Genomic DNA, 11,226 nt, shown 5'->3' with positions numbered 1-11,226 from the left:
GGAAACAAGATAAGCTATTGGGGAGTTAATCACACATTTTCTCTAAAGTTGACTACAGCGATCTTTATCCCTTTATTTCATGGACATTAATGATACACTTTTCCTTGAATAAACTGGACATTTATGAACCCACCTGAACCATTTTAAGGGAGCACTTGTGTCACTTCATAGTAACAAAAGCATTGAAATGACAGGACCCATGGGTGATACTTTACAAAAATTAAATACCTATTTATTAAAATTCTAATTTACAGATTACCCGGGGCAAAATTTACCAAAGAATCAATACAGGGATCTGAAGTGCTTCTACAGTAACAACTTGTTTACATTTCCTAACGCACACTACTTACACAGCACTTGACAAATTTGACTTTGAAAACTATGTCATTGAAATTGTAGTACGTGTATTACATTCACAATATACAATACTCAACAAACATGATCATACCACATGTACCATTTAAACACTAATTTTCTACAATATAGGACCTCAAAATTTAACAAAATTTACGTTACCCTAATGTCACAAATTACTTTACAGAATTAAGTTTAACAACTTCGTAGTATTGAAGTAACTTACAAAAAAAAAAAAGGCCAAAACATTGTGACGACAATATTGTCAGGGTAAAAATGCCATTCAATGAAAACTACTGGATATTTGACTGAACAACTCGCAACATTAACACCAAAGGTAACTTAGCAACCTTTCAACTTCAAAGTGCATTCATTTGAGCACTTGAAAGTGTCACTCTCAACACCAGAGAGAGAATGAATAAACCATGAACACGAAAAATGAACAACAGGCCAGATGAACTTGGATTTTACAGTTAAATGCGAGGTCTCTTTGCTGTACAGCATTCTGGTACTTCAAGAGGAAAGAATTTCATCTGCTGGTGCCAGGAGAGGAGGGGGGTGGGGGCGGTGGGGATCCAACTCTGCCATATGAACGTTGCGTGAAATTGATTTCATTAAGTCTTTCCATTTCCAAATAACGAGACGCGAATAAAGGTGAAAAAATAAGACTTTTGAAAGAGAGAGAGAGAGAGAGAGAGAGAGAGAGAGAGAGAGGAGAGACCAAAGTGGATGGATGCGTAAAACACAAGCAAAAATAACCAAACAGGGCAGCAAAATCACAACAGTACATACGACAAAAAAAAAAAAAAAAAAAACCACGTGAGCATAATCACAATTATTAGATCCGAGACGTTAGTTATCAGGTGTGTAAACACGACCCACAGAGAAATAAAGGAGAGAAAAACTAAGTGTAAAGTGATATTCCAACGAAAACTATAGGAAATGACTAAATCAGGGCGAGATCACTGTTTTGCAAGAATACCAAGGGAGCACAAATAATGGATTTCTGTGCAATCCAGAAAACGAAAAAGCTCCATAAACTAAAACTCACTAACAAATTCTCAAAAGCAAGCTTAATATCCCAAACAAAGTGGAAAACGACTTGAGAGGTCAAAATTATCAGCAAAAAAATAATTTCCAAAATACCAGTGACTTCAATCACACAACCTGCAAACCACAACTAAAGTGACAGACCACAAACCACAACTAAAGTGACAGACCAGCAAACCACAACTAAAGCGACAGACCAGCAAACCACAACCAAGGTGACAGACCAGCAAACCACAACTAAGGTGACAGACCACAAACCACAACTAAAGTGACAGACCAGCAAACCACAACTAAAGTGACAGACCAGCAAACCACAACCAAGGTGACAGACCAGCAAACCACAACTAAAGTGACAGACCACAAACCACAACTAAAGTGACAGACCACAAACCACAACTAAAGTGACAGACCACAAACCACAACTAAAGTGAAAACACACGCCAGCAAATCACAAAAAATAAAACAGACCAAAAAACTAAAAAGTGACAGACCAAAATAAAAATTAAAACAAAAAGTGACAGACCATAAACGTAAGACTAAAACACAAATGCCAAACAAGCACTTAAAACTAAACCAAGGACCAGAAAAAACCACATCTGAAAAGCATATCACAGAAACCAGTGCAAACAAAAAGCAAAACACAAGTAAAGCAAATACGAAAAATGAGAATGCATAATAAAGTAATCCATTCATTGCAAAGTGATCAAACAAAGACTCAGGTAGTAAAAAAAAAAGGCTTACAAATCATGGCGGAAAAGCAACAAATTGAAAACAAAAAGCCTACCAAAGGAATTAATATAATAGAAGAAAGCAATGCTATATGAAAATGTTGAAAAATAGAAAGGAAAATAGTAATAAAGCAGGTAGTAAGCAACATTTAAAAAAAGGTAAACAGCAAGACCACTTGACATTAAAAGCGAAAACAAAACAGCAGGAAAAAGGCTGGGGAGGATGAGGATTGGTATTGGGGTTGGTGGGGTCGGGGTTATGGTGGTTTTGGGGGCAGAGGGGAGGGAGAACACACCAAGCCAGAGCAGTATGTGTACTAGTAGTGAGAATGGATGAGTACAAGAGAAAAAAGCATGATAAAAACAGCAAAAGACAGGAAAGAAAATAGGTTGTGCCTGTTTAAATAGTATGGAAAGTGAATATGAGAGAAGTGTTCGTGATATGTTTGTATACGAGAGAAGGCAATGTTAGTCGTATGAAATGGGTAAGAGAGAGAGAGAGAGAGAGAGAGAGAGAGAGAGAGAGAGAGAGAGAGAGAGAGAGAGAGAGAGAGAGAGAGAGAGAGAGGGGAAGGGGGATGGGGTAGGGGGAGATTAAAGCACTTCCATTTAGTAAAAAAAATCCTAACCTTTTCAAAATCGTCAAAGAAATAATTAACCAGGGGCAGCCGGAGACCTACACATTATTACTCTTATGAGCCAAAGAGTAAAATTGATCAAAATACTCTTGAAACGAAAACAATCCAAAGCTTAAATATAAAACCAACCACATATGGTATTACACCGGACCAAAAGTTAACTTTTCTTGATCATGTAATGCTTCCAAATACCTACAATTCAAAAACAAAAGCTTCATTAAATACATAAAATTCATCTAAACTTACTCTTCACATGAACCACAAAAAGACGAGATTAATATCTAAATTGCCTTATTCTTTTCTATTAGATTTTACTCGACTCATAGCCAATCATTTAAACCTTTTCAAACATTTTTAAACACTTACAGGATTAAGATGACTTCTCAACCATGATTTAATTTTGAAGCCTAAATTAGGGAAATGAAAACACGCATTTTAAAAAAATGGAGGAGCGTTACCTTAAAACTGTGAAATATTAAGATTCGATTAATGCACTATTAGTTTATGGAAGCTAAAACTTGAACGAAAATCAACGGTAAGTACAGTAATATTTCGTTACTTAAGTCGAAGACACTATTCAGGACGAGCTGCTTCCCAATTAACTAAAGATCGTTATATGGCAAAAAGTTGAAAAACTTCAGAAACAATGAATAAATGGAAGCTGTGTCCATAAAGACTCCACAATCGCGATTTTGTTATATGATCAATGCCAAACTGGTTTGAGAAATCAAAACGAAATTAAAATTTTAATATTAAGAGTATCACGTACTTGAATAATGGTCTTACTTTTGATTTCAAAACGAAGGAAAGCACTTACTGAAAAAGAATAAGATTTGTCGATACAAATGAACTTCAATATAATTCCTAAAGAAATTAACTAGTAATATGCTGTGTAGTTCATGATACCAGAGGGAATTTTTCTTTACTGTTAAGCTTTAAACCCAATTCTATTGGCAAGATTCAGGCTTAATCTAAATTAATTAGAATTACATCACTTATGTTGGCTGTGAAATGAAGACTACTCTAATGGCATCCAAACGTACTGCCATCTACGAATTCAACCATAAAATATAAAGCTGCCCATCTTTAAAGGTACCCTATGACAGAAGTCCTAAGACTGGCCATTTTCAAACCTTACTTCGCTTGTCATGATGATAATCTCCCAAATTAACTTGTCATAATCACCTTCGACCCCAAACCTTCATTTCTCAAAACACCTTTTCACCTTTTCAGACATTTCACAGGTGAATATTTTTCCTATCCGTTGGTCTTCCAGCTGGGTTAGGCTTGTGTTCACTGATTCTTGCAAGGATAACCTTTGATAACTGTCGAATATTGACTGGGCATCTGTTGCGTTGTAGACAGACTGGAGACCTGAAAATAATTTTGTATTTTTAAAATTTACTTTTATCAATTTTCTTCACTGTAAGTGGTATTTTTCATTTGAATTTTAAAGAATTACTTCGTATCATAATTGCCTTAATTGTAATTAAATGGTATTTGTCATTTTAACTGAAAATATTTCGTATAAATTTCTTATTTATAATTAAATGGTATTTGTGATTTGAACTGAAAAGAAAATTCCTTATCATAATTTTCTTTGTTGTAATTAAATGGTATTTGTCATTTGAATGGAAAATAATATTTCGTATCAATTTTGTGATTTGAATTTGTGATTTGAACTGCAAACAATATTTCGTATCAATTTTCTTTGTAATTAAATGGTATTTGTCATTTGAACTGAAAAGAATACGTATGACTAGTCCAGATTTCCAATATTTTAAAGTAAAAAATGCGTTTCACTTATTCTGGCATTTTTATCATTAAGGTTCTGTTGTTTTCACATGCAAATAGTCATTCTTTCAATAAAATTTTAAGTAATACCTTAAAGCAACCTATTTGACCTGCTACAATTGTATCTAAAGCAATCTACTTTCCTCTTACTGATAACTAGTTGCATCTAAGATAAACTTTTTCAAGCTGTCTTCGAAGTATTTACTAAACAGGCTTGATAGTAATTACCTAAAAAAATCCGTTAAGTATCAATCAGATTACAACGCTGTCAAGACCCGATGGATGAAAGTCTGATACATAATTTCACTTGATATCGGTACACCATTGGCGACCCTTCACTCAACTATGTAAGCTAAGACTTTCTAAGATCGAGTCATCTTCCTTTCCAAATAATAATATACAATTTCAAGTCACAGTTGTGTACTTCAAGGTAGCTTAATGTTTAGCAGAGAGTTTTGACAGAGCTAACAAATGAGTCCTATTTTTACATTACTGGAAAAAAATTGCTTACAGTAACCAAGATCAGATAAGTACACAATCTTCCTTTTTACTAGAAAAAATTGCTTACAGTAACCAAGTTTTAAATTTTACTTTTTTAAGCTTTTAAGTTTTACTCTATTTGAAATATGAAAAACATGTAATCCAGCTCTCGCTTGTACCTGACCTTGCAGAGAGTTCACTTTCTCTATGCCTCTTTAAAAATTCTGAGCTATTGGATAACGTTAAATCTATATAAAGAACAGCATTCCTTCTCGTATCTCCGGTCTGTACAGTTTTGACTTTCAAAAAAAATTTGCTCAGAATCCCAGCTTCACCTTCTCTGTAGTTCTTGTTCATTGGTTCTTTCCTTAACATAAGGGATGTAAATTCCGTACATCATTTATGGTAATTTGATGTACATTCTATACATCCCTTGAAATTAAAGTTCTCACTTTTAGATTTGAATTTTTTTAGATACTTCTCTACTCTTGATGAATCATGTACTATCAATGTATTCTCCTTCAATCACCTTTTTAAGCATATGGTCTACGGTACTCATTACTCAAGACATTTCCCTTTTTAAGTTGAAATTTAAACTAACCTTTCCATAAAACGATTGCTACAAAAAATTATTCACCATGATCTTTAAACGTGATATGAATTGATTCTCTTTAAGATCGACTGAAACTTTCTTCCTTAAAAAATGACTTACAACTTTTCATACATAGAAATTATCCAAGAATAAAACCCAGGAGCTAAATTAAAAGGAAAATGAAAAGCTCTGAAAAACCTATCACCACAGTTTCACGGGTCTGACGAAAAGTCAATCTAACAAACTACTTATTACAGTACAAGAGGAAGATACTAAATTCAGAAACAACAAGGTTAAAGACGTCTTAATCACCTTTTTAGAACATCTGCTGCAGGGCATCGAAATATTGAAGGAAATTATCATGGGACACTTGTCATCCATTTGTAGTTACTGATGGGTCATGAAGACTCAAAGACATTCTCTCTCTTAAGCTGACACCTAGAATAGAAAAAAATCAGAATAAGTCAGGGGTATAATATAGTTAAGTCTAAAAAGTAAGTTCAATATATAAGAAAATTTACTAAAACCATAACTTTCGTGATAGAAATCAACGGGTTTTCTTTTATCTACCTTTTGGGATAGAGCTACAAGTTTTAGTTCCGATATTTAGGATTCATTTACAAAAATTAAAATGAGCTCATATCGCCATGATCATAAAATAACCTACCTATATGCTTTATAACATGTAAATGGCATCGCTCCAATTAAATACACTGAATGGCTAAAACAGTCTAACCACAATTTTCTCACCTGTGACTTTGGGAAGACTAAATCTCAAACTTCCTTAGGAAGGTTCACAGTTCACTGTTGCTTCTTCGCCCGCCAGACTTTGGGCTTTCATATTTCCGAAGATCTTCCAGCTCCAAGTATGGCTGAGACAAAACCAGATTTAACGCTAAATTACATCTCCCTATTTAAAAAGCTAAATGCTAATCCATCATGTGTTTCCCAAACTTTCTCTGTCACACAGTTATTCTGTCGCTCTAAGTATTCTCCTTAAAAATATAAAAATTAAAATCCTTCTTAAAAATATAAAAATTAAAATCTTATGACATCAAACCAGTTCAAAGTTTCCGTGCTAATCTAACAGCTTAGCTGAATATCATTTACAAAAGATTTTCCAAAATCAGAACGAGTTCAGATTAACACATTTAAGCAGTAGTGTCTTCATGCTCTGAAATTTTATCAATTTCCGACTAACATTTGAACTTTAGAACAAGATACCAGTTTTAAAAAGTTTAATTCAAGGTAGAATTTCAACATAATGAATTTCCAAAATTAAGATTAGAAAAATTATAATATTCATCCCTTTCCAACAGCATTCAACAGCACAAGTGTAGGTCGATACCCACAATTTTGAAAGTTAGATTAAAAATTTCCTGACATGAAATTTAAATAAAAAAAAAAAGTCCTGACTACACAAACACCACACCAGGAATTCAATCATAACACAATCATATTCCCTTTGTAACTTGAAAACTCGAATTATACTCAGCCTTCCTTGTAAAACTACATGTGAAGATTTTTAGTTTCCCATATCTAAATCTTCGGTTAACCACCAGTGCCTCTCACGGGTCAGATGCCGAAAGCCCAAACCAAGTTCCAGTAGGACTTTGCTACGTTCAATGGCCTTCCAGTTCAGTTCTAAAAAAAATAACATAGTCACACTTTAAAGAAATTCTACGTTTACGAGCTCACATTTAATGTAAGATTTCAATCTGTTTCATTACAATATCTTTGCTCAACAAACGAAAATTTTAATCCGCTAATATTAATGAAAGCGAAGCAATGAAAATTATGTTCAACTTTAGGCCGAGTATCATGGATTGAAAATGTCTATTCAGTATATTCAACGTAGATCTCATTTCAGTATAACATTTAAGTCTAAAAGGCTAATTAGGCTTAAAAAGCAATTGATAAGGTTCCTTAACACTAAAGCAAATCACTCCGCCATTAAGCCCCTGAATTGATAAATTCTATCATACTAGAGCAGCGGAAAATCATGATCCTATTTTTTGTAATTTAGTTCAACAGAAGACTCTTAAAGACAAACTCATTTCGAGTCACCGAACCTGAGCTGCTGCCTGGGGACGTCTTTCAACCAACAGCTCCCATAGTTAAAGAATAATGAGAAAAAGTTCACTTAGGCCATAATCTGATAAACGCTTGCTGGATTTCTAGCGACTGCTTTTGGAGTACTTCACAAAACACTAAACAGGGGTACACCCAAAACAAGGTTGTAACACAAAGTCCCTTAAGGTAAAATTTAATTCAGTCATTACCTCGGCCTATGAGGTATATATTCCTATTTATTGCGGATCTCGTGCAAGACTTTTGATGAGCTTCTTAATATAGAGTTTCAAACGCCACTGTAAAATAATCATTAAATTTCACCAAAACGCCCAACACTACCATAAGTCTACCACAAAATTTAACCCCATATCCATTCCCTATTGGACTGCTTTGTATAGGAAGTGCTCGCTCCAAAAACCCTTTTATCTAACTTTTCACTATTAATTCACCAAAGGTCAAGGGTTTTAAGTCATGAATTTACATGAAAAATTAAGCCATGTTACTTCGTAAAATGTGATTAAATATGAATATGCATTTGCTCTTTCAACCGGTGCAATTGAAAGTGTTTCCGATTTCACGAGGACCTCTAGCCACCTAATCGCCAGTTATTAATCACGTAATGGCAAATATAAACAAGCCGAATTTGCCTCGAGCAATCAGTTTATGTACACTAATATAGAGCTCCGCAAATTTAATATCTTGTAAATTTATCGGTTGATTTTCAAATATATACAAAATTTTAAAAATGACTCAAACTTTGCTAAGTTGGCATAACCGTAGCAACCCTAAACAGGCAGCATGTATAAAATCAATTCAAGTTAGAATTACTACAGCTGAAAACCCTGCAAGACTAACGAAAACGGCTTTCTTTACACGTAAACCACCGGGCTAAATAAGGCTAAAAATTCTGTTACTGTATTAGATACTTAACACGGAGAACATTTATCTCACGTCTGCAAAATTTACATGAAAAATTTATCCATGAGCTTTCAAGGAAGCCCTAAAGATTCTCCAACAGAACTTATGGGCTTTTCGAGGCGACTAATAAAACCAGTTCTTCAGTATTTATAACAAGAAATAGCGTCAACTGTGCTAATGTATATTAGCTGATAACATTCCTTCGCAACATTCCTTCGCTTGTATTAAATATTATAATCGCTTTTTGTGACACCTATTTACTGGAAGGTTGAAAGGCAGGGGCTGACGGTGGGGAGGAACACGGGGTTATTTTACTTGGGGTATTTTGCAAGGGGGTGCTATTTTTCAAGAGTTCTGGACGATTAGGCCGTATTAGGCCATCACAAATTAGGCCATATGAAGTTCAGGCCGTAAGACTGCGGAAGCTCCTTGGGGTCTGGATGTTAAGGCCTAAATGACCCACGGCCGAAACGACCAGGACCCTTTTACAAGGGGGTTATTTTACAACGGGGGCATTTTACAACGGGGGCATTTTACGTGGAACGCTGAGAAGAAGTGGCCCAAAGAATGCATACAACTAATTTAAGAATGCTGAAATCTATCATGCTCACCTATTGCAGATATGTATTAAATTTTCCGGGTATAATTATGCTCAAAGCATAACCCTTGGAAAAATCTGTTTTAGCCAGCCTTCCGGAAGCAATTTCAGATTCCCTCTAAAGGGTACCTTACTTAAACTATAATTTAACCAGACATTTGGTCACTTTCACTTTTGTGCACCTTTTTCCCAACCAAAGTAGCCATACTGAGCTCTTCATTCTTAAAAGATTCCACTAGGAACTTTATACACCTCACAAATATACGGCAAGTTGTGTGTTCCCTTTAAAACTTTTTCAAAACAAAGTATCGATTTCAGCCTCAATGAACGAACACAATATTAACCACAGCAATTTTACACAACTGGAAATTCCACAATAACAATTACCTTAATATCAAAGACACAACGTGGACGATTATGCAGAAAATCCCTACAAGGAAAGCACGAGAGTAACTGCAAGCAATACTGCTAGCTTTCCCTCAAAACTCCAAAATGCTCCAGCCAGTCTGAAATTCCGGCGTCGTTCCTTTCAGACAAAGGAAAATCAAGGATTCTCGCAATGCAAAGACACTTCTGAGAACCATTACGTCGCAAGCAAGTAACACTGACATCTGTTGGTGACAAGCAAAAGTAAAAATGAATAAACAGGTAAATTAATAAATAAAGGAATAAATAAATACAGAAAATACTAGGTATCATGAAAACTTTATCTAGGCATTACAAATGGTTAGACGAATGCTGAATTTTTATTGATTTTGTTTTCAATTTCAAACATTATAAAGATCAAATATCAAGTTTTCTTTGATCATTTATTTCTTAGGTAATCAATTATAAATAAACGTGTCCTTTCACCAATATATATATATATATATATATATATATATATATATATATATATATATATATATATATATATATATATATATATATATATATATATATATATATATAAATATATATATATATATATATATATATATATATATATATATATATATATATAATATATAATGAAAAAGGGAGAGTACTCTAGCCAAAACGTTATCATGACTAGAACCATGAAGATTGAAAATCACCCTGTTTCAGTATTAAACAATCCTTGAGGAATGCAGAAAACACTGAAAATAATTTCATTTCGTCAGATCACCTTGCCATTTAGTTCAAGGTAAAGTTATTATGCATTCTGTGTAGACTTTGCCCGTATACAGCGCATGTGAACACACTTACTCATGCACAAGAGAAATTATGCATATACATACATAAATATGCACACACACACACACACACACACACACACACACATATATATATATATATATATATATATATATATATGTATGTATGTATATATGTATGTATATATATATATATATATATATATATATATATATATATATATATATATATATATATATATATATATATATATATATAATATTTAAAGATACTTTTTTACATCTTCTGTCAGTTGAAATATATGTACGGATGCATGCATACTTGGTTTTGACATTTTACGTATATATTTTATGCTAACTTACTAAGCATAAGTTGAGTATTTGCTAAATAAAAATGACAACGCTTTAAACAATAAGAATAATCAGTTATTATTTAAAAAATGGTTACCAATTTACTCAGTAACTTTTTTTTTATTTTACTTTGATTCATGAGAACATCAACTAATGGATTGTGCTTTTCCATTAAATTTGAAGAGCAAAACTGTAAAATCACTAAAATATTTTCATGATTCCTTGAACAATATAGGTCCCATTCGTTTATTTACAAAACCAAGAACTACATCACTTACAGGTGGATACGTATTAACAAATTCAACATAAAAATATATTTACAAATATGTTTACAGATATGTTTACAAATGTATTTACAGATATATTAAAAAAATATTTAAAATAATAAGACTGAAAAGATAACGTCTATTAACTTCTACTTATCTGTATCAGATCATTATAATGATAAATAATTTTATAGAGGAAAGTTTAGGAC

The 11,226-nt window shown here is 33.3% G+C and overlaps 1 long non-coding RNA gene across 1 annotated transcript; it reads right to left on the bottom strand.

The window, feature by feature from the left end:
- Positions 1–218: 218 nt before the first annotated feature.
- On the bottom strand, positions 219–9,805 carry LOC136846548 (uncharacterized). Its single transcript, XR_010855439.1, has 4 exons — positions 9,613–9,805; positions 6,387–7,280; positions 5,949–6,074; positions 219–4,144 (listed from the first exon to the last, which is right to left on the bottom strand). It is a non-coding gene; the product is annotated as an uncharacterized lncRNA (long non-coding RNA).
- Between the last annotated feature and the right edge of the window lie 1,421 nt (positions 9,806–11,226).

This window comes from Macrobrachium rosenbergii, chromosome 15 (assembly GCF_040412425.1).
Source record: "Macrobrachium rosenbergii isolate ZJJX-2024 chromosome 15, ASM4041242v1, whole genome shotgun sequence".
Classification (NCBI taxonomy): domain Eukaryota; kingdom Metazoa; phylum Arthropoda; class Malacostraca; order Decapoda; family Palaemonidae; genus Macrobrachium; species Macrobrachium rosenbergii.
The sequence above is the reverse complement of the archived record's forward strand: the minus strand, read 5'-3'. Positions and strand labels throughout refer to the sequence as shown.